We start from the raw sequence: 24334 nt of genomic DNA, 5'->3' as shown, positions 1-24334 counted from the left end.
CCTGCAGCCGTGGCTCTCTGACTCTCCTTCCCCTGTGGCTGGGGCGCAACCCCACGTTTCTCCGCTGAGTCAGGACCTGGCTGACCCCAGGTGGTGTTGGAGGACGTCCAAGGAGGCCAGTGTCAGGCAGGCTCCATTTAACAGCAACAACAACAACAATAGTAACAACCACAACAACAACCACAACAATCATAGCAGGAAGGACAACAATCATAAAGTGCCTCCCTCTGACACTTGTCTTAGTAGGTGGTTGAGCAGGGGATCGCGACAGGGCTGCAACACCGAAGCCCTCCGTGCCTTGCCGAACAGCAGGGCCTGTCCGTTCCACACGCCCATGGCCGGGCTAGCTGGGGCCGGCGGGTGAGCCAAGGGCCTGCTCCTTTTCCAGGGACTCCAGCTGTGTTCCCTCATGAGTGGTGGGATAAGGTTGGGAGGCAGTCAGAATCATGGATCTTTTCAACGTTGGGCAGAACCTTGGAGAAGGGAATCAGATGGCCATCTGCCCTCTGGGCACTTCCATAAATGATCGTAATTACAATGGCTACCATTTAGCAAGCGCTTACCATCCCCGCCGGGCGCTATTATACACAATCACATATGCGTTCGTAGCCCGAGCCTCACAAAAACTGTTATCCCCGCTTTCCAGATGAGCACACCGAGGCAGGGAAAGTCACGCCCCCACAGCTACTGAGTGACCGTGTTTTGGTGGAAGCCAGTAGGCTCCGGAGTCAAGCTCTTAAGCTCAACTGATAAAGCATCTCAGGGTGACTGACGTGGCCCTTGCACGCGGACTCGCCCGGGCTCACCCCCACCCCCACGTGGAACACACAAGGACAAAGGGACCCGTCATCACGGCCCACATCCTCCCCCGGCCCCTGCCCTCCAGACCAGAGGCCATGTGCACAGTGATGGGTCTGGATGCCTTTTAGAAGAAAAATACAATTTTCTTTTCCACTCAACAAGCCCATGTTTCTCTCCCCTACCTCCAGCCCCAGTGTTTATTTCGGCAAGGAAATGGCCTTTGAAGTCCTCACTTCTTGAAAACTGAGAGGGAAGGGAGGCCCTACAAACATTTCAAAGCATGTCCACATTTTGGTCGGAACGTGGAATTTTTTTTAAGGATTAATAACACGTTTTGGAATCCACCGACCTGCTGCTTTTTCAAGGTGAAAAAAATAACCCCCTGAAAATCACAGCTGTCGGGGTCTAGGGGGGAGAAGCCCGCGAGGGCGGGGAGGCGTGCCAAGGGCCTCCGTAAGCAGAACCAGGCAGAGACTTCTGAGGAACAGCCCCAAGTGTGCTCCGAGGGGGAGATTCCATCGATTGCAGCAGGGTGAGAGTAAGAACAGCCGAGTTGTTCCTAAAGCCGCATTCACTCAGTTTAGAGGATTGTCTTTCGCTCAGAGGTTATGCCCTTCCTGGTTTGCTTGATGTCAAAAAGCACTCTCTTTAAGGAAATCATGGCTCTGTTCAACGATAGCCTTCTTAAAGCGTCTTTAGCAAAAGAATATAGTTGCCAATTCTGTTTTGGTTTCCCAGTTTTTAATTTTTCGTTTTTTTGGAATGTGTCTGGTCTATGAAATCTCAGGTCTGAGAGCACAGTTGGGGAGGAAGAGCTGGCTGGACCCAAGTTCTCACAATCTGAAGTAGAAACAGGGGCCTCCTAACACTCTGCCCGAGCGCCCAAGGGGTCAGGGAAGGTCTCTCCAGACGCAGATCCTGGGAAAGGCTTCTCGGAGGAGGGGATGCTAGATTAGGCCAGGAAGGGCAGGGATCCCTGCTCCCCCCCTCCGGGGCCAAGGTGGAGCTCCAGGGACAGGGAAGGAGATGGGCAAAGCCACAGAGAAGCAGGATGGCCCTAGGGGGACACCTGCCCACAGCTCACCTCAAGCTGCTCTCATGTACTTCCCACGACAACCCTGCAAGGAAGCTATCCCAGTTATCCCCGTGACACACTAGGAAACAAAGCCACGGGCAGTGTCACACACCAAGCAGAGGCGGAGCTAGGTTCTCACCTCGGCCACCTGGCGTGACCAGCTACGGAATTTGCAAGCCCAGCGCACAGTGAAAACATGGGGCCGCGAGTTCAAACATTGTTAAGAATTTCAAAATGGTGGCTGTAGGGCATTCATCCAAGCACAGGGCCCTCCTAGGTGCAGGGTCCGGTGTGACTGCATAGGTCATACACCCAGGACATGAGCCTGGCCAGCTGGCCCGGAAGTCTAGCTCTTTATATGCTGCTGTTTTCCATGAGATGGAAGAGTTAAGTTAAGCAGAACCCAAATCGACACTATACCACATTGTTCCTCCACGGCTATGTGTGGGGGGTTAAGACAATAGGTGGATTTTTTTTACTTTTCAATATAACTAATTTTTAAAACAAGTATGAATTTTGTTACAATAGAAATGAAGAGGTGCCTTGCCTTGTCATGTTAGTGGTTTTACCTGTAGAGCAGGAAGAAATACGGAGTTTCCTGGCCATTCTCTGAGCTTCCTTTTCAGGGTCACTTGGCTCTTCTCTGTCATTCCCTCTGACTCTAGACCCCTACCCACCCCCTGTCAGGATCCCAGCCTGGCCCTGGCCTATGGCTGGCTGTCAGGACCAGAGTATGCTGTGATAAACCAGAGCGTGTGGACCGATGGAGAGACCACGGCCTGGAGAGAAACTAGGTCTACTTCCTGCTCTGCCACAAATGTACTGTGTGGCCTTAGGTAAGCCACTTACCCTCTCCGGGCCTGATGTTATCGTAGAGCCCTTTCATACAGAGTTCAATTACTGTCTTGGTCAAGGAGGCAACCCCAGCCACCAAGATCCTTTCTAAGTGTCCTCCTTTTCCACAAAGAGCAGAGAGGGGGTGAAGCAGGGCAGCCTGGGGAAGAGGCAGTATAGTATAGTGGGCAGAGCACTGAGCTGCCATCAGGAATTCTAAGTTGGACAGTGTGGGTACTATCTGCCCCTCTTAGGACCTCTGTCTTCTCTGTTCCAAACTCTCCATGGCTTCCAACTGCCCCCAAAATAAACCCCAAACTCCTTAGCATGGCCCTACATGACCCGTCTTGCCAGCCTCATCTGCTCCCATCTCTCCCTCTTGCTCACACTCCTCTTGCCATGCTAGCCTCCTGCCTTCCCTCCAAGCTCATTCGCCCTCAGGACCTTTGCACTGGCTGTTCCCGCTGCCTAGAACTCTCTTCCCCCAACCTTCACAAAGCTGCCTCCTTCTTGCATTTGGAGCCCCAGCAACAATGTCACTCCTCAGAGAGGTTTCCCCAGCCCCAGAACCATCCGGTGAGCTCATGTCTGCATCTCCACAGTCTTCTCAATCACCCAAACATTTCCTGTTTGTGTGTTTTATTGTCTCTGTGTGTCTCCCCTTTCCCTCCCTGTGACAGTCAGCATTCATACCAGCAGGGACCTTCTGCCTGGTTCCCTACTATGGCCTCAATGCTTAGACATTCATATTTGATGAATGCGTGGATGAATGGCCAGCATGGACCTCAATTTGCCTATCAAAGCAGTGGGAGTGTAGATGTTACTCAGCTCTGGTCATAGATGCCTTTTCAAATAAACACAGTTTAGGGATCCCCTCCCTGAGAAAGCACAGACACACAATATTTTTTTTAAAGATTGATTGATTGATTGATTGATTGGGGTGGGGATCCCCAAGGAGATTCCCCGCTGAGTGCAGAGCCTGATGCAGGGCTCTATCCCCGGGCCCTAGATCATGACCTGAGCTGAAATCAAGAGTTGGCTCCTCAAACAACTGAGCCACCTAGGCGCCCCAGACACGCAACATTGTATGTCAAGTTTGGAGAGGGCGTCCCCAGCCCCTTTGAAGCCTACCCCAGACTCCCTGATCTTGCTCTGAGGTTTTCAGATTTGGGAACAGAAAACAATGAGATCAAGGAGCTGTTCCTTTGGTTGCAAAAGGTGCTCAGGATTTGACACTCCCCTTTCATGGACTTCACATTTCCTCATTTGGAGGCGAAGGTGCCTCTCGGTGCCCCCTCTTACTCCTGTCCCTAATTCCCCAGACCCCTTGCAGTCTGGGCCCATTATTCTTGCTCCTTGGTTGGCCACCCTGGTTCCTCCTGGCCCCGTCCCCTCCTCTTCCTGCCGCTGGGATCTTAAGATAGCAAACTCAGGCCCCCTGGAGAAATGGTCTCCCTTAACACCAACATAGTCCCCATCTATAAAACCTTTCAACTTCATAAACTCGAAACTGCAGAAATCTGTCCAAACATTCCGGGGCGGTTGTAACTATTGGTGTTGGCTCACAGACCTGAGCTGGGCCGCCAGGGCTTTAATGAGGAAATACTTAACAGTCCCAGCCCAGGGTAACGGCTAGGGAGGGCGGGGAGCCCGCAGATGGGCGCCAAGGAGCCATGAGCCGGCCTCCAGGGCACAGTGGATAAGACAGGCTCTGCAGCGTTTTCTCAGAAAAGTGAAATTGACTTAATCCTGTTACCCTTTGCGGGTGTGGGCAGAAGAGGCCGAGATGGGTCAGGACAGCTGTCAAGAGCAAGAGCTTAGCCAGGGCTGAACTTGTGAGTTGAGAGCCATGTAGCCAGACAGATGAGAAAGGCGCTTTCTCCCTCCCAGGCTCAGCGTGCTGGCTTTTCCATGATTAATGTGGAGAGAATGGCTTAGACACTTTGGAGGGCCGGCTGTGAGGAGAAGTGGTCCTTTTTTCCCTCCTCCTCCGGCGCCGGTCTGGAGGGTGGTGGGCCGGGAAGGGTCAGCCGTGTTGGTGGGGTCTGTGGCAGGGTCTCCTGGAACTCGCTCAGGAATCTGCATCATTGAACACCCAGCCACCCCCCCCAACCCTGGCTCCCTCAGGAAGGGGGGGCTGCTGCGGCCCCCAGCCAGGCAACTACAGAGAAGCCCGTGGTATTTCCCCTCCCACAAGCTGCATGAAACATTTCCCCTGGGGAGCGGGAGAGAACACACTTCAGAAGTGGGTGTGAAAATTTGAGCCTGGTAGATGAAGTACCGTCCACGACAAGGGGGCAACTCGGTGGCCTTGGAGACTAGTCTGAAGGAGTCCCCTTCGGTCTGGTCACTGGGAGAAAGGGCACCCCGGCTGTGGGGCAGAAGGAAAGTGCTGCACCACTGCACCCCTGCCAGAGGTCCCCTCTCCCTACACGGTGCCGACAGGACCACGCTTTGCACCTGTGGCTAGTGGGCAATTCTAAAGGTCAATACGCAGAAGTGCCAAGCAGAGCAGCATACCTGACCACCCCACTGGCCCAGCCTGTCACCGTACCTTGGAGCGTGGGTTTTCAGGGCAGTTGGCCCTGGGCTATGGAGATCCTATAAATTCCAGGTTCATGGAGAAATGAAGGTCACTGTCGTAGGAGCTGAGGGATAGGGTCTTTCCCGAGAGAGTGGTGGATTTCTTTTCCCTTCATCACATCGATAGCTCTTAAGACTTTGCCCTGCCTAAGGCCCTGTGATCCACTGAGAGTCTCCAACACCCCCACGGGATGGAGCCCTCCTCTACACAGATAAGACCCTGGAAATTATGTGTGAAGCCCTGGGGGTCAGGAAAAGCGTTGCTTAGGTTTCTGACTAGGGAAGGAAGAACCTGAGGCCCCAGAAAAAGCTGAATTGGAATCATAAAATGGATTTTCTTTTGGAGGTCATCTGGCCCCTGCCACGCGACCGCGCTGCATGATTCCCTCTGCTCAGGACCCCCCAACATGACCTTGCCTTCCCTTCCTCTGCTCCCATCTCTGGAGAGGGCCCAGCAGGCCATGCCCGTGCAGAGCCCCTTAGCTCCCAGCAGAGGCTGGGCTTGAGTCAGAGGAGTCTCAAGGACCTCATCAGAGCTCTGGGGCGGGGCTCACAGGCAGGAAAGCAAAAGATGCAGGGACAGGAATCAAGAAAGTTGATTTCAGTCCCACTTCTTTGCTAGAAAGCTGTGTGACTTTGAGGGGGTGCTTTTTCGAAGATCCCTAATATTTGAAGAACCCATTACGTGTGACAGGCTCTTCCACGTATGTTACTTCATTCTACCCTGTATCCCTTGGGGCCTCAGTTTCCTCCCATCAAAATGAGAGGATTGGACCTTCAAGGCATTCTCCCCCCACCATGCTAATATTTTGTGAGAGACTATGTTTTCTGGTTTCTGATATATTTTATTGTTTTTTTAGGATTTATGATGCTAAGAGTCTACATTCTGGGATCTAGACTCTTCGGCTTCTAAAATTCAATGGCCTTTGGTTCTGAGAATATATGGCTTTTTTGTTCCATGATGGCATATGTCAGTGCTGCCCAAGTTTCTATCGTCCCCGCACCACCTTTACCACCTAGGCTATGTCTGCATACCACCTGTATTAGTATTCATTTAGGATTTTTCTTTAAATAGACTCTTTTTAACTTAAATAAATGTCTTTAAAATGGAAACTTTATATCACTACGGCAAATGGAAAACCAGTCTCACCTGCCATAAATAGGACCTAAAAGTAAAAATAAATACAATAAAAACAATGTTATTAAATTCTAACTAGATACTGTTGCCTGCCAAAGGCTCAGAGCCCAAGGCCTGCTCTTAAAAAAAATCTTTTTTTTAGCACACATGCGCACACACACATACAGACACACACACACACTGGCAAGGCTTGGAGAGGTATTAAAGACATGTTAGCATCAAATTAAAAACAGTATAGTGAGAAGGGCTGAAAATATCACTGAACTTTTCATTTCCTTCTCCTTAAGTGTTGGTGTGTTTGGTGCTGTCCCTGGACACCACCTACGTTCATTGCCAAGTACGTCCCTTCACCATGCAAATCACCTCGCTCTACTACGCGTAGGTAAAGGAACCTAGAGTTCTTGCCTTCCAGGCCACACACACATTGTCCAGAGACAATTGTCCACACTTTGTCCAGTTGGTTTCTTCTCATCTGAGCTTTGGGCCAGGTCCTCTTTGCATTACTGCAAAACCAGGGTCTGAAATTCAGGCCTGAGGCTTTCCTCTGCTCATCTCCCTCTGGCTAGAGTGACCCTGGAAGCCTCCCACTTGGAGAGTGTTGGAGACAGTGTCTCCAGAGCCACCAGCAGGACTCAGTGCCCATCTGGTGACAGTTGGGCCTGAGGTGATGCCTTTGCCTGCAGGTCCGAAAGAGCAGGCACGGCCTGCTGCACCCCCAGGGTTAGGGAGGGTGGGGGCGGTGGGAAGAATCTGGTGTGGCCCAGCACACCCCTGCAGGTTCAAGGCCATGCTCGCCCTCTTTGGGGCTGGTTACAGAGCTAGGGTGGCATCGGGATGGGCACTGACCCGTGGGCAGGAAGACCCAAGTGCTAATGCCCCTTCCCACTGCCGGCCCAGTGTGGGACCCTGAGCAAACCCCTTTTCCTCTGCGCAGGCGCTTCCTCACTGTGAGATGGGGATGGGTACTTGGCTGTCTCACACCGGAGTACTTATTGGGTCACACTCTATCTCAAGCATGTGTTTGCACTCAAGTAAATGGCTGTTGCTATTAAAGTTAAAACAGTAATAATTATCATTTGAGCCTCCTGATTTTTCAGGGAAGGGTAGGGTGGGCAGTAATTTTCTCATTGACAGGGTCGATACATCTAAGCGTTTTGGTCACAGAAGTGCTTCATCAATTTGATAACAATTCTATTTCCCTCCCGCCAGGCCGCCGGGGGCCTAAGAGCAGCATCGGTCCCTAGACTGGAGTCATTTTCTGGAGCTGGCCACATGACGACTTCTCCATGATAGTGACCTTGACCCCACATCCAAGGCAGCCTCTGTCTGTCTGACTCCAGAGCAATTTATGAAAAGCCAGAGCCATCTCGCTCCCTGTTCCCTTCACCCTATGTGCGTTCTCAGCCCTCGGCCTCTATCCTTGCTCTTGCCCTCCACCGGGATGCCCTCCACCGGGATGCCCTCCTTTGTTTGATCCGCCCCTGAGGACCAGCCTCTGAGACCCAGCTGATGGTCCTGGCCGGACCCCTGGTTCTCTTGTTACTTTGGGTAAGTCCCATGGCTGCTCCAGGCCTTAGTTTCCGTAGGAAATAAAGCATTGAACTGCATGTCTTCCAAGTTCCTTCCAGTCCTGGCATCGGGAATGGCGGATGCTGTGGTGCCCACGGCAAGAAGGATGTGATCCCGGCGACTCAGCCTCCCTTGGCGCATTGAAGACCTGTCAGACTTGCAGTCAGGAGAGCGGGGACAACTGGCTCTATGGCCTGTGAAGGTTTAGAGCCATCACCATAGAAACTGCAGGCAATCAGAGGACGGGGCTGGGCCTGCATTTCCTGGCCCTCACATCCTCAGCCCAGCACAGAGCTCAATGCCAAAGCTGCTCAATAAATAATTAGCAAACGGTTGCATGTATGTCTGAAAAGCAGTATGGTAAATATTATTAGTAAGAACTGAGGTTGGAGTCAGATACAATCAAGCTAGGGCTCCTTAACCTTAAGCTTCAAAGAGAGAGGCCCCCTGACCCCCCCCCCCTTTGTGTTTTCCTTTAGGCTCTAACACCTGCATCAGCCCAGTCTGTTCACATCTAGGGGGGTGGGGGTGGGGGGACAGAACAAGATCCCCATTAACTTATTTTAACTAACTAGAGAAAACTTGACAACTATAGTCATCCTTACCCCACCCAATGTTCATTTGTTTATTTCAAAAACATTTCTTGAGGACATGTGTGCTGCTGAGGCTGCAGAGAGGGCTTGGGGGCTAGGCATGGGATCTGGTTCCTCACCCCAGCTCAGACGGGCACTTTTTGTGTGACCTTAGGCAGGTCACTTTCTTCATAGGAGCCTAGTCTCCTCATCTGCAAAGTGGGGGAGTGGGACTTGATAATATCTAAGGCTTCTTTCCTTCCTTACTACCTGTGATCGAGCTGCAGACCCCTCTGCAAGGGGAGGAGCAGAGATTTCCTTAAAGATCTGGGAAGTTGTCTGTACCTCGAGCATTATCTAGAAACCAAATACATGAAATTATCACTCATCTCCTTTCACATGTGATGGAGTGAGACAGCTAATGCATTTCGCAAGAGGGGCTCCAACTTTGAAAGGCAGGACCTCTACCGGGAATAGCACCAGCTCCTGTCCTGACTCGCATGGAGCTTACAGTTTTGCAAACAAGATAGAATCCAAGTAACTTGACTTCAGGGCAAGAAACAGACGTGGGGCCTGAAAGCTCAGAGGCAGACAAGACTAGTGATCTTTGAAGGGTCCCACCCCACTGAGAATCTGAGAAAAGTACTAACTGTGCCCGGTCAGGATGGCTTCATGCACCAGATTTCATGTACAATTACCTGGCGGTCACAGGTCTCCTGATTCATCTCCCAGACCTCAGATTAAGAACTCTTGATTTAGATAAACCCATAAACAGAAGTCAGGCAAGTCTGGAGCAAATGCCTAACTTGAATTCTTAGACAAGGGCACCACATAACTTATTAGGAGAGGCTAGGGACACACGAGGTCTGTGGCCCCAGAACCTGGGGGCAGGGGTGCTGATCAGGGAGAAAAGGGGGAGGGGGAAGCTTAGGTAAAATAAGCCACGAGGCAGTCTCTGTGTTCCTTCTGCTAGACAAAGCAATTCTTTAAGCTGTTTTAAAAGACCGAACTCGTAAGCTTCAAAACATAAACAAGCAGAGCCTCTTAAATCATTGGGGAATTGTTTATGAATATAATTATTGGATTACATTGTCTGTTCATAATAAACAGAGCCTGGGCTGAGAACCCACAACCTCTATGATTGCGTGGAGGAGGGCCGAGGATCGGGAGGGTCCCTGTTGGGATGAGACCCATTCCAAACCGGTCCTGCTCATAAGCAAGACCACCAGCTAGAAAACTCCGCCTCCATTCTCATGAACATGTTCCTGGGGGTGCTAGAAACCTGATGGACAAGCAAGATTTTTAAAGTGAAATATGCTTTTGATCCTTCAGTGCTAATTTTGAAAGTCACAGCCCCAGCCGCCAGTACTAATAATTACACCCAGCAGTCTCGTGGCAAAGGACAAAGGACCCAATGGCCAAGCGCAGTTTGATTGAGGCTGCCTGGCAGCCAAGGGCTCAGACCCCCTGAGTGAGGGTGGGGGTGGACTGGCGGGGGAGGAGGGAGGAAGTTCCAGCCGCTGAAAACAGGCTTCTCGTGCTTTGTTGTTTATCTGAATTTCCTAAGCTTCTTGTTGCAATGCAGGTTCCAATTCAATAGGTCTGGGGTGCACCTGGCAATCTGCATTTCCATCAAGCTCCCAGGTAATGCTGATGGAACTGGTTCTCAGACCATACTTTTATAGCGAGCTTCAAGTTCGGGGCCAGGACAGCAGAGTGTGGCAAAGGCCATGAGCTTTGGAGTCAGATAGACTGAGTTCGAATCCAGGCTTCCCCATCCCGCTAGCTAACTAACCTCAGTCACTTAGCCTCCTTGAGACTCAGCTCCTTACCGGAGAAATCAAATAGAGGCAGGATTATTTGTTCACTCAACAAATGCGTATAGAGCGTCAACTCTGTGTCAGGCCTGTGGTAGGCCGGGGGGAAGCAGTGGTGAGCCAGCACAGGCCGGGTTCCTGACAGTCTTAGAGCTAATGGGTGTGACGTCGTCAGCACAGTGCCTGGTACCTGGTAAGAACTCAACAAATGATACGATTTTTATTAGGAGGGGAGGAGTACCATCCATTTTAAGCACCCAGGGGAAAGAATGCTTCTGTTAAATGCTGACTCCATAGAAGGATTTGGAATTCATTCCGCAAACCAGGGGGCCCAGATGTGACGAGTACATAGTCCCTCTCCTTGAGGAGCTCCAGGTCTTAGTGGAAAGATGGGTGTGGAGCCTGAGTGGCCCCAATAAGCCACCCGGCTCTCGCCAGGGGCACACGTCAACATGAGTTCACTCTGTTCACACGCCTGGTCCTGGCCACCAGCCTGGCTCACTGCTCTAGGCTGGCACTGCTTCTGGCCTGACTGTCCCACCCCACTTTACTTTTCTTACCCCGCCTCTCATTTATCTACCCTTCCCTTACCCCTTTGACTTGAAAATTGCCCTTCCCCCACCCCCCACCCTAGGGAAGATCCCGTTCTTGCTCCTGCTACAGTGTCAGCCAGACAGCCTGGAGACCTCCCGCTCTGAGCTGGGCGCCACCCCGAGGGCCTCCCTACCCTCCTGACTGAACGCAGGGCCATACCGGTCAATCAGTCCAGACACTGAGCAAACAATGATGTCGTGGCGGGTTCTGAGGGAAAAAGTCACAAAGATTCGGCCTGCTCTGCAAATCCACACACTATCCTCAGGCAAAGGCCTAGCTGGGCCCTGAGAGGCTTAATCCAGAGGTTGGAGCTCTCGGAAGAAAGAAAGACAGACAGCCTGCTTCCAGGTGAGGTTGTCCTGGACACCTGGGTCTGGGCCTCCCTGTGCCTTCTTCCTGGTACAGGCTTTGCTGCAGTGGGGTTCTGAGTCAAGGCCAGAGAGAAGGAGCAGGGGGACATGTCAAGGAACAGCCAATGACTAGAGACCCAGAGGCAGCCCCAACCTTCAGGTAAACTGCAAGTGACAGGGGCTCCTTACAAAACCGTCATGGGCAACAATAGGCCTTGGGGACACAGGATCAGGACTGAGCCCCTGCCCTCACGGAGCTGACAGTCCAGCAAAGAGAGCCGATGCGCTGGCATTCCAGCATGGCACAGTGGGCACTGTCAGGGGAGCAGGCGGACTCGAACTCGGCGTGAGACGTCAGCGGCACTTCTCCCCACACAGAACCTCAGCGGAGACCTACAGGGGAAGGAAGGCTAGGCAGGGAAGAGGAAGGGCAAGCATGTTCCAAGATGGATAAGCAGCTCACATGAAGGCTAAATCCAGAGGGCTGGTCTGCACGGTCCGAGCGGCCAGTGTGAAAAATGGACATGGTGAGAGGAACGAGGCCGAGGTCAGGGAAGGCTGACCTCTCTAACGGACTTGGGGGCACTTTTGAGGGCACTGGAGGGTTCTATGGTACAATTCAGCAGTACAATGAATGATTAGTCCTCTTTTCCGGATGGGGAAACTGAGGTATTGAGGAACAGTAGGTAACCGGCCTGAGGTCACACCACCAGAAAGCGGCAGGGCCGGGATTCCATCGCAGCAGTCTGAGGCCAGAGCCTACACCCTCCGCACATTGTTAAGTACGTACGCAGACACCGATACACATACCTTAAAATTAAAAAAAAAAAAAAAAAAAAGCTGCACACGGCCACCAGGCTCAGCCAGAGGCCGTACAGGCAAACTCTATTTAAACCCATTTAACAAGGAGCCTCTTAATGATCTCATTAGCCCGGACAGGGCCCTTAGGAAACTTGAGGCAAGGCCCCGCTTTAAATGGGGCTCCTTTGAAGTGGCCACCACCTGAAGCAGCCACCTGAGGGGGCGGGAACAAAGCCAGCCTGTGAGGCCCGCACCCGCTTGGGCAGGCGCCATGGGGCTGCTCGCGCGGTAACAGTTGGCCCCGGCGTGGCCCAGGGCGCCCGTCGGGTTTCCATTAGCTCCATCCCAGCCACCCTCTCCACAGGCTTGTACGGGTGGGTGATTTGGCTGGCCACAAATGAGCTCAGGTGCCAAGATGGCGGCAGCCCGGAGCCTGTGGCCTTCCTTAGGCCTCACCCTCTCAGGATTGGACCTCGGTCTCCCTCAAGCCCTGGTCTGGCGCATAACCCTGCGTGGGTTCTCCCTGACCCCAGACTCAACATCCACCCTCTGTATCCCCCATTTCCTTTCATCAGGTCCTCTCGTTTCTGGACTGACCAACTCTGATGTCTCCGTGACCCCCTTAAAAGCGAGTGCCTGATTGTCCATGAGAGCTGCTGTGGAGACCCCAACCAGACACTCCCCCATCCACATGGATGTCTGCTTCTCTGGCCAGCTCTGGGCCCAGCATGAAGGGGGAGGGTCAGCATGACGGCAGGGCCATGCCCCCTTCCGAGCTGCCCCAGGAAGGCTCAGGGTGAGTGACCTTCTGAGAAATAAGCACCTGGCCAATTGTCCCACCACAGGGTGCAAACTCCAGACAGGCAGAAGGAACTGATTCACCTTTCCAAAACTACTTGCTGAGGCCCTCCCAGCAGGCTGCGGCTGAGGCCCCTGCCTATTAATAGTCAAGCAGCTGTTTGCCTCCCTGAATGAGACGCTTTATTTGCAAGCTGCGTTGACAAAACAGATCCCGCTCCTTCCTGCCGGGAATATTTGGGGACGGAGGGGCTGCAGGGAGATGTTCCTTCCTTCCAGGGAAGTTGAGAAGGTCAGCGCAGGAAGAGACCTTAGGGGTGACCCTCCTCAACACTGGGGAGGCCGAAGCTAAGCTCATGATCACCATACTCTCTGCCCCCTCCCTCTCTCCTCCTCCCACGTTCCCAGCACCAACCAATGGCCCCATTCCTCCCCAGTACTGCCTCCTTGACGGTCTCCCCTTCCTTTGTCCCAGCCTCAATCTAGAATCCTCGAGGTCAAATCCTTGGGTGACTGCCCCCTGCTGACATCTAGGCCTTATCTCCTGTGCCCCCAGCCCTTCGATCCACTGTGTCTGTGCCTACGTGCCCTCCCTGAGATCCTGGCCTTTGCAAACACTATTCCCTCTGCCTGGGGCTCCTTTGCCCACCCCGACCCTGCCCTCTTCCCATGTTTAATGGTCCCTTACGTCTTAACCTAAAGGAGACCAGGAAGCCTTGCCTCCCGTACCCACCTCAAAGTGCTTTCACACTGCTGAATTTACCCCCTCGCCTGAAGTTCTAGGAGGGTAAAGTGACGCCTTTTTTTTCCCATTGCATTTCTCCACTAGCCACAAGGACACTATATGACATGGAACTAAATCCGAGAAAGGGCATATGAATTTTTTCCCCTTCCCCAGACCTCCACGATCTGATCAATCACCAAGTCCTGTTCATTCAAACTGGTTAAGAACAGGAGATCTGGAAATGTCAGTTTGAATCATGGTGCTGCCACATATGAGTTGAGAGACCTTGGGTAGGTCACTTAACCTTGCAAAATCCCAGTTTCCTCACCTGTGAAACAGAGCCAACCATAGCCTCGTAACATGGTTCTAAGAAGTCAATGAGATAATGCTTATGAAATGCCTAGCCCAGTGCCTGACATATTCAGCGAACGTGAGCTGCAAAAATAACTTCTAACATTTTGATTTGAAAGAGAATCTCTCACCCATCCCTGCCTCCCCATTAACTACCACCCCTGATAGTTGTTGCTCTGCAGCACATGCTTCGAGAAATGCCTATCTAGGCTAACCACCCTGCTGCTGAACAGGCAAGGCATGGAAGGCCAGAAGGAACAGAGGAAAAAGCCATGAACCTGAGGGTTAGCCCTGCCACGTAGCTGCATCTCTGCTTATGGCACCTGCTGGCCCTAGAGCCCGCCTGGCTGGCCTCTCAGGGAAAGACCGGGATCAAGGGGCTGGCTCTCTTCACATTGGAGCAGCCCGGGCACTGGGTTTTCGGTCCCCAAACCCCTCAGGGTGCCTAAGGCATGTTTTTGTCAGGAGTTAATGGACTTTGTTCTTTGTCTGCCTGATGGGGGTAGACAGAGAGGGGCCTGGAGGGGGTTGGGGAGGAAGGAGACATTCGTTCAGGCCTTGGGGCTGGTGCTCTCTGCTTCCGGGAGGTTGGTTGGCTGTTCCTGCCCCTCTGAGCTTCAAAGCCTTCTTAAATTGTCTTCAAAGAGCGAGTATTAATCTCTGCCTCATACAGGACTTTTCAGTTCCCAAAGCACATTTACTTCCACGAGCTAACTTGGTCTCTTAGCTGCCCTCCCTGTGAGCAGAGCAAGGCTCTCCCCAACTTGGCTGATGGTGAATTTGAGGCTCACAAAAGGCAAATGTCTTACCCAAAAGGCCACAGAGTGAGGACATAACCATGCTGAAGCTGGAACCCGGGTCTCTTGGCTTCCCACCCAGCGCTCTTACCCGGCTGTCGTTCAAGGTAAGTAGCTAGCGGAACGTTCTCCGTGCTGTGAGAGGACCAGACCCTTTAAGCAAATAGCTCCAGGCCCAAAAACATATGAAAAGATGTTCAACCTCATGGGAATTCAGAGAAATACAAATTAAGACCATTGTGAGATACCATTTTACGCCCACAAGATTGGCAAAAAGATAAGGAGCCTGACAATACCAAGTGTTGGCAAGGATATGGATACTGCTAACAGGAGTGTCTGCGGGGATAAGTGATTCAGAAAACCATCTGGTATTATCTTATAAAGTTGATCATTCACTTTCCCTACAACATGGCAATGCCGCTCCTGGGCACGTATAGTCCCAGGTAGGTATACGTGAGTGCTTACCCTTTAGACCACACTGGTTATTAAAATGTTGAGTTAATTTCAGGCCAGTTGGTAAATAGCTGCTACTCCACGTCTCTCTCCACCCAGCCCCTGCACCGTGCTACTCCCCCGCGCTCTGGCTGGCTGCTCCAGCTCCTCTCCTGGGGGCCTCACAACCTTCCCATGATCCAGCAACTCTAAGGTTAACACCTGGCCTCTCCTAATACCCCCGGGACCAGGTTCCAGCTGCACAACATTCATTCTGATCCATCGGCGCCCTCACCTTTCCGGTTGTTTGTTATTATTATATACACCCTAGAGAAACTCTCGTTCTCATGCACCGAGAGAAATGCCCAAGTTTATTCATAGCAGCAGTGTTCTTAGTAGACCCAAGAGCAACTGCAACAGCCACAATAACAAATCAGCTATAAATAACTGGAGGTGCGTGGACGGAAGATGCCCATCCGAGCTGCCCCCTTCTGTTGGGTCAGAGAAGCGGCTCCAGGCCTCTGGGCAGATGAAGGAAACAGGCCGGGCTTCCAGTGGGGCCCAAGCCCCATCAGATGTCATGCTGGATGGCGGGCACTAAGCCCTCCTTTCTGTGCCGGGTGCTACATTCGTTAGGGTGGTATCTTATTTCCCAGCCAAGGAGGCCGTTACCATGCTTCATCTCCTTTCCCAGGGAAGGCAGCTGAAACGCAGAGAAGAAGTAAAGTGGTTTGCCCAAGGTCACCCATTGCAGAGCTGGAGTTCGAGGTCACATCTGTCTGATTCCCAAGCCCAAATTCTTCTTCACCACTATGGGCTCATTGCCACAGAGTAGGGGTTTCTGGGGTGCAGGACCTTCTCTGCTCAGGATCCCCAGCATCTGGCATATGGAAGATGCTCAGGAAACAGAGACTTGATACCACAGAGTCGTCAATCAGCCTGTTGTGTCTGACCTCAGCCTCTGGGCCGGCCTTACTCCTGCCTGGTCTCCGAAATCCAGGCCAGAAGGCCATTTCTCCCCCCCAGTTCCCTTGCTTCCTGATGGCCTGATTTTGAACCTGGACTTGTTAGACATGTCTCTGACAGGCCCCTCCAAGTCTTTAAACACAAAGAACGTGACTCTACTCACAAATTCCTTTGTTCTTTAAACAGTCATTGAGCACCTACCACGTGAGGCACGGAGCTCCGCTCAGGAGAAACAGCACTGACCAGACACCATCCTTGCTTTCTGAAGCTCTCAGCCTGCCCCGGGTGACCCCAACCCTGAAAACCACTTCCTCCAGAGGAGTGGGTGCTGAAATGAAGCCCACGTGCTTGGCTCAGGGGCCCTTTAGCCGCTCAAAGTGGTAAATGCAATTGTCTGGCTTTGCAGCCCTTGCTTGGATGCTCTGTCCCCATGTGCCTCCTGTCTGACCTTCTGCCTGAGCAAGAATTTGTTTTTGCTCCGGGAAGAGAGGTATAGCTGTGGAAAGTTCAACATGCTCATTTGTTTGTTTGGTTTCCTTAATTTAATCTCTTTAACAAATAAAAATAAAGATAGTGTGTTTGCCCAAATAGTGACAGGCTGCACCTGAGATGTTATTATGACACTTCGGGAATGAAAAGCACACCACTGCAGCCAATGGCCTCGGTGCCCAGGGCAGGGGGAAAGTGCCAGGTTGGGTTAGGATCCCGAGCCCCCAGCACAGCTCTGCCAGGAACTGATGTTGGAAAAGTCATTTGGCCTCTTCAGGCCTGTTTCCCTCCTTTATGAAATGGGAGAGTTGAACATGTTCATAAGGACCAAACCTTCACATTCACTACCTCGTTTTGCCATCATGATATCCTGTGAGGAAGCCTCTTTGATCCCTGATTTATTGGTGGAGAAATGAAGGCAAAAGAGTCAGGAGAATCCAGGTGACTCAGCCCCTCAGCACTGGAGATGGGACCTCTGTCCAGGCTCCCAGCCCCCGTCTGGAATCCTCTTGTCTTCTCTGGGTTTCTCAAACTTGGGAAACAGACACACACCTTAAAAAATTCTCACTGACCTGGGGCCTTAGGGGTTTGCAGACACAAAATATAAGAACCTGCTCATTTCGATCCTTGTGAAAACCCTGCTTTGTTCAGGAGGGTCACTGATGATCCCGGTGCCAGGGCGAGCGTACGTACAAACACGGGTCTGGTCACGCGGCCGTGCGGCATTATCAGGCAGACAGCCCGATGATCCAAAAATATTATCTTTAATTGTTGTAGATTATCACTGGAATGAACACCGAAAAATTAAAGCCTAAAAGAACTTGTGGGGAACCCCACCCCCCAATCTGAGATTCTGTCGGGCTGCCTCCACATTGCCTGAAAATTCACCCCTCCCAGTTCTAACATTCTTTGAGTTTCCCTGGTAACCATCTGCTGGTGGAAATGACAATTAAGCTGTTCAGCTGCCTGGTTCACTTAGTTCCCCCATTATGGCTCTGTGCCAGGGTCAGGAAGGCCTGAATTTCCCCACCTGCAGTGACAGGCCAAAGGAAGAGGGAACCTCCCAAGGTCGGGGATGGGTCTCAAAATAGAGGATCCGAAAGGCTTCAACCTGGATGAAGATCACTCATTTATCCACCACCCCATCCACTAACCCATCCGTTCTTCAAATATTCACTCCTGCCCGTTATATTCTAGGTCCTAAATTTGGGACGGAGAAGATAGGGTGGGGAAAAAAATAAGCAAAGTTTACCAAAATGTGTATAATGTGCTACTCTCGATGTTACATAAATGCATATATGTATAGACCCTCCAATAACATTGCTTCCTCCTGGGAAGCTGGGTAGAAGGGTGGGAAGCTGGGAGACTTTTCTCCACGTCCTTTCTGTACCTTTCTAGTTTGCACATCATGCATGCGTATTGCCTACTCCAGAAATAAGTTTTAGTTGTAAACAACACTCTTGACCGCCACCCCAGTGCTCTGGTCACTTGAGCAGGCTGACCTCTCTGTGATGGTGGGAGGGGTGGTGGAGTGAGTTAGGGTCAGCAGAGTGAAGAGTAAGCATCTTTTGGCCTTCCTGTCCCTGGGCTCCATGGTCTTGTCCAAATGACTGCTCACCCCAGAGGGCTCTGCCCATCCCTCCCTCCCCCCCAGGCTTGATCCTGCCCTAACAGGGCGCTGTGCCCAGGATGAATTGCTGGGAGGCAATGGGGTACCCCCCTGCTGTGGCCTCAAGAGACCTGTTTGTGTGGGCTGGCACGTGGTCACATGAGTGAGAGTGACCGGCATGTGTGCCCTTTGCTTTCCCCAAATATTTTCCTTGGAGCCATCAGATGCTCTCCCAAGCCTGCTACCGTGGATAATTGGCTGTCAGCTGCATACTCCCACCTCTCCTGCAAGATCAGGAATGCGACTCCATGCCCGTCCCTCCGGAGTCACCTAACATGGGCTCAGGACCCAGGGCCCGAGTAGGAAGGGAGGGGTGGTAAGGCCAGGTTCCACACATTCGGTTCCTCCAGACACCTAGCCACGTTCTGAGATGTAGTCAGATTTGAAGAGAATGTATCTACCCCTTTGGACCAGATAACATTGGGACCTCCATGCTAGATGGGCCTCAGATGACAGCCTCTCTGGAGACTCTTGTCAGTGAGTCCTCCCCGCCTTCTGCCACGGCCCTCCTCCTTCCAGCCTCGCAGCATCCCTGCAGCTCAAGACTGTCCCTATTTCCTGTTTCACGAGGGAGGAAGCTGGCAGCCAGAGGTGAAATAACTTACTCCCAAGTTCATCTCGCTCGTAACTCTCTCAGGAAGGCTTCAGTCCAAGCTGGCCCAGTTCGGGAGCCCATTCTCTTCCCGGTCCAGCACCAGGCCTCCTACGGAGGGCGCTATGCGGGCAAAATGGCCTCTGCTAACCACGTACTGCAGAAGCCCAGGCTGTAGAGGGAGAGATTGCCACGGTAATTATATTAAAATGTAAAATCCTTGTGCATCAAAAGACTCCATAAATAAAGTGCGAAGACAGGCCACCGACTGGCAGGTTGTAGCAGCACCGGGCCCAGGATTCGAGCTCCCGCAAATCAGGAAGAACGACACAGACAGCCCACTGGAGACATGGGCCAGAGATACAAAGGCAATTCACAGGAGAGGAAACACAAGCGAGCAGACAAATGATGAAAACGTTTCAGCCCCACTGATCAGAGACATACAAATTAAAAACACCAATGAGAGGCATTTGGCCCCCATCAGAGCGGCATAAATTCCAAAGTCTGACAAGTGCCAGCGTGAGTCTGGATGGGGAGCGACAGAAGCCGGCCAGCCCTTCAGATGCAGGCAGGCGATGGTGGGCCGACCGGAAGCAGCTCACGCACCCGGCGACCCCTCCCCAGGCACACGCGGGAGACTTGTGCAAGGACCTTCGTGAGGCTCGGATCGTGAAAAACTGCAACGAGCTCGAATGCCCATCAACGGGAGAATAGATGAAGAAATCGAAGCACACAGTTACAACGAAATGGATTGGGGTAGTGGTAACGTCTGCACTGAGCTCAGCACATAATGCAGATAAATTTCAAACAAAATGTTGAAAGGAAACAAGCAAGTTGCAGAAGGCTATGTGCAATATTCTATCACTGACAAAAACTTTAAAAATCTGCAGCGCAATACTTTATATGTTTTATGGATGTATACATATATAGCATAAACATAAAAATATGTACCAGAAAGATCCACGCCAACCTCAGGGAACACAGTGGTGACTGTCTCTGGGCAGGAGGGAGGGGAAGAGGCTGAGAGGCTGCTACTTCATTTGTGATGTTTTATTTCACAACCTGGATCCTGGGAACATAGAAGCTGTATATATGTGTCCCTGTATTTTTCATATGTCGAATGTTTAATTTTTTTAAAAGGGAGCCAGACAATGGCTCCGAGGTCAATGGTCTCCCGGGTCACTGATCACTGTTAGAAAATTCCATCTGGAATTTATCCCCTAGTCATGGCTCCTAATTCTGTTCCTTGAGGATCCCGTGTGATTGTGCAGGCTGGCAAGTGCAGAGAGGAGGCTGCTTCTCCCAGCCACCCCCTCCATCGCCACCCCCCTCCGCCCCTCGCCACCCCAGTCTTTAAAGCAGATGGCTGTTCACACAGCATGTTCTTTTCTGTGGAAAGTCCTTGAGAAGCCCAGACGCAAAGGAGGCTCAAAGAAATCCCACCACATTTGTCGGTGGAGTTCTCTCTGCTAACCACGGACTAGGCTCAACAAGGGGTGCTCAGTGAGAAGCACCGAGCTGGGTGTCAGGACATCTGCTGTTGATATGCTGGGTGACTCTGGGTTACCGGCAAACCTCTCTGAGCCTCGGTCTCAACACAGGAACACTGATGAAACTGTGTGGTCCAATGTGGTGGTTCCCGACCTAGAAGCATCAGAGTTGACTGGCGAGATTTTTGAAGTGTTGTTGCCGGGGCTCCGTAATCAGAACTGCCTGAGGTGGGGCCCTGGAATTGCATTTCTATTGAATTGCCAGGTGATTTCAACAATGCGCGGGCAAGTTTGGGGATCGGACGGTCATTCCAGGTTGGACATTCACATATGTCAGAAAATTCTGTCCACGTCGCCTTATTTTCTCTCCCCACCCCCAGTGCCTTCCTGCATCTTTGTTAATCATCACCCTGAATAGTTGATGCCAAGCAGGGTGCTGGGTGAGAATGAGGGAGCAGATGAGCTTCCAGAATGCGGCCCCTCTCAGCCTCCCACTCCTTAGTAACCGCAGGGAAGCTGAGAAAGAAGGCGGGAGGAGGGGCAGGCACTTGCACCCCTCCACAGGTGGAGGAGGGTCTGGTGGTGGGGACATGGCCCATCTGCTGAATTCCTACCCCTCTGCTCCAAGGCCCAGTGCCCTAGCTCCTGGAGGCAGCACCTTTCTCCCCGCCCCCATCCTTGCCAAGGGTAGGAATCACCACAAATCACAGCATTCTAGAACATCAAAGGCAGACCGATGTTTTCTTGATGGAAGCCATTCACCACCGTCTTACCACCTGTACTATTATTTAATTGCTACTTTCTTTTACATTGACTCACTGGTTTTTTTACTTGAATGCCTACTTTAGCCCCATTCTAAGCAATAATATCTGTGAAATAACAGGTTTGATGTGCTAGTTATTTTTTGTCTAATACACATTAAAATAAATACATAATGATTTCCATTTGAAAATGTCCATCTATTTATCTCCTTAAGTCACTTTGTGCGTCACCACGCTTTCAGAAACACGGAGCTGGTCCAACCCTCTCCATTTACAGAGACGCAAACTGAGGCACAGACCGAGGGGGGCCTGCCACAGGCTACGCCACCGGGTGGAACCCTGTATTCCCACAGTGCGTCCACACTGGAGATGGGGGGGGCACACCAAAGGGCCTGTGGCCGGCCTCGGTACCCTGGTGACCATGACCTTTAGGGAGACCTTTCCTTGGTGGTGCACTGCCCCCTCCTGGTGGGCCCTTCTGCAATGCGGCTCCTGCTGGAAGGAGCGGGCCGGAGGAGAGGGCCTCCTTGCAGAGCAGAGGCGACCGCGCTCAGGTAAGAAGCCGAGGCAGTCAGGGAAGGCGCCACTGAAGAGGTGCTATTTGCACTTGGATCTGAAGCGTGACCAGACAGGGCTGAGTTTGAATGAATGCCTGTAGGAAGCTGTGATTTGTTCTCCTGGTCGGTGGTTGACCTCTCCGAGGAGGTTTGATAAGCCTGGGACAGAAGTCATGCCAAAGGCAGTGTGGAGAACCGACAGGGGAGGAGAGAGTGGGGCAAGACACAGCCGGAGGGAAGGGAGGTCTGAAGCGGGGCAGGGCCTACCTCAGCCTCAAACCGGCTGGGACCTCACCAAGCCGATTCCCACCTCTCCTCTGGGCCCGGTTCCTTATCAGTGAGAAGAGAGAGCCAGGCTCCATGCTCTCCAAGGACACTTCCAGCTCTGAGAAATAAAAACCATGTAAATAGGAAATTATGCTGATGAAGTTGTGAATTGCTACACCCTTTTGGCAGTTAATCCGGCTTTAGCTATTAAAATAAACCAGAGCATCCCCTCTGGCCCACTTTCATTCCATTCTACAAAAATTAAAGCTCCAGTCCGTAAGGATGTTATTTGCCAGGGCGATGAGAACATTGCATTAGCCGGAAAAGTAAAAGTAAATAACCTGTCCCATGTTATCTCCCACCTCTGTCTGTCAGTGGGAGTCCCCCCCTCCCTGCCCCCCCCTGCAGCTGGCCTCCATCCAAACTCTGCCCCTCACCCCGTAGCTCAAAGCTTACAGCCTGGGGCCTTACCTCTCTGAGACTCAAATTCTCCTCTACGAACGGGGCAGAGAACCCCGGTGACATGCTCCATAGGGGGCTCGGAGGGCTAAGCCCGCAAGTGCTGGTTTGCGTCGCAGCACAGCGCCGGCTCAGGGTAGGTGAGCTGCCACTCAGAAGGCTGCGGCAGATCCCAGTGTCTGCAGAAATGGCTCAGATCTGTCACTCGGTGAAAAAAGTGAGTTGCAGGGTTGTGTGTTTGTGTGATCCCCTTTTGTAGAAAAGAAAAGAGAGATGAAAACGGGAAATAGGGCAGGAGGATTAAAACCTTACAAAACCTTATGCAGGGTGTCTGTGTCTGTCTGAGCCCCGAGGCAGGATGTGGAGGGACCTGACACCAGGCCCTCAGGGGTTGTTGGGGGTGGAGGTTGGGGGGCAGGTGGTGCTGGAGGGTGGGGAAGTGAGCTGGGAGTGGATGACCTGGAGGGAAGGACTAGCTTTATCTCTCGACATCCCTGAATTGTTTGACTCCTGACTTCAGTAATCACTTTTAAACCTTCTGTAAATCTTTAAAATCTCCACTGAGATTAAAAAAAAAAAGACAGCGAGAAATTGTCATCCCAGGAGAGAGAAGGAGGCTGTGGGAAACCTACAGGCCCAAGTGACTTGGCCCCTGGAGAACCCATTGTTACAGTCGATGAAGGGGCCATCTTTGGGTTCTGGGGGCAAAGGCAGCCTTCCCAGATGGGCCCCTCTCTTGAAAGTTCCAATGCCAAAAGGGCCTTTGCCCAACCTCTCCAACCAGTAGAAATGTTGCGGATCAGAGAGGTCAAGAGACTGGCCCAAGGTCACACAGCAGAGCCTGGCCAAAAATGCAGCTTCCTGACTCCTGGCTCAGTAACCTCTCCCCTGTATCGTGCTACCTTCCAACGCTGCACAGGAGCCATCCTGCTGGGAAAAGAAGGGTATGGTGTTCCACCTGCTTAGCTTCTTTCCCCTCTGCTGACAGTCCCTCCTTCATTCATTTCCTGAGCGCCCTCACTGTGCCCTGCTTGAGAATTCAAGATGACTAAGGCATGCGGCTTCCCCGAGAGGCAATCACAGTCGAGTGGTCTGGAAGCTTCTGGCTTCTACCACTAACAAAGACATCTTTTTCTCACTGGTAAAAAAAAAAAAAAAAAAAAAAAAAAAAAAAATGCTCTGAGGCTATTTTTTTTTTTAATGCACTGTTTTGTTTGCTGCTGTCTTAATTGTTGCCATGTTATATTTTATCAGTTTAATGTTTTAATTTTGTGCTTGGGCCCTGAGGCAATTCAGTGAAGGGTATGATTTAGAAAATCAAGGGAATAAAAAATTGTCCACAGAAGAGGCAGCCTCCTAGGAGCCAAGGACAAAGCCTAGGTGCCTAAAATGAATTTTATTAAGAACAAAACAAAAACAAACAACCTGTTACCAGACAGAAGGTATTAGACCATCCTGGTTTTGTTTTGTTTTTTAATTTAATATCAGCTTCTTCCTTTCTCCCAAGGTCTGCCACAGACTCATGACCCAGTACCCTCTCCATTGACTTCTAGAAGCTTCCACATGTCTGCTTCCAAGTTTGTACCCACAACGTGTGCCCTGCCCGCTCTGCCCTCCTTTCTTCCTCAGGAGACAGGCTATAACCACCCTTGCATTTGCCAATATTTGTTGACGGGGGCTGGGGATAACACGGCCAACAAGACAACCCCAAATCTGCCCTCGGGAAACATATCCTACTAAAGCGTTCATCTCAACAAGGGTGATAATACCCCACGGGGGCGAAAATTAGTTCTTGGGGGGGTGGAAAAAAGCTTCGATTTACCCAAAGATTTGTATGCTCCTCAGACC

Source organism: Ursus americanus, chromosome 15 (genome assembly GCF_024610735.1).
Source record: "Ursus americanus isolate L20-20 chromosome 15, mUrsAme1.1.p, whole genome shotgun sequence".
NCBI classification, from domain to species: domain Eukaryota; kingdom Metazoa; phylum Chordata; class Mammalia; order Carnivora; family Ursidae; genus Ursus; species Ursus americanus.
This window is presented reverse-complemented; position numbering follows the sequence as displayed.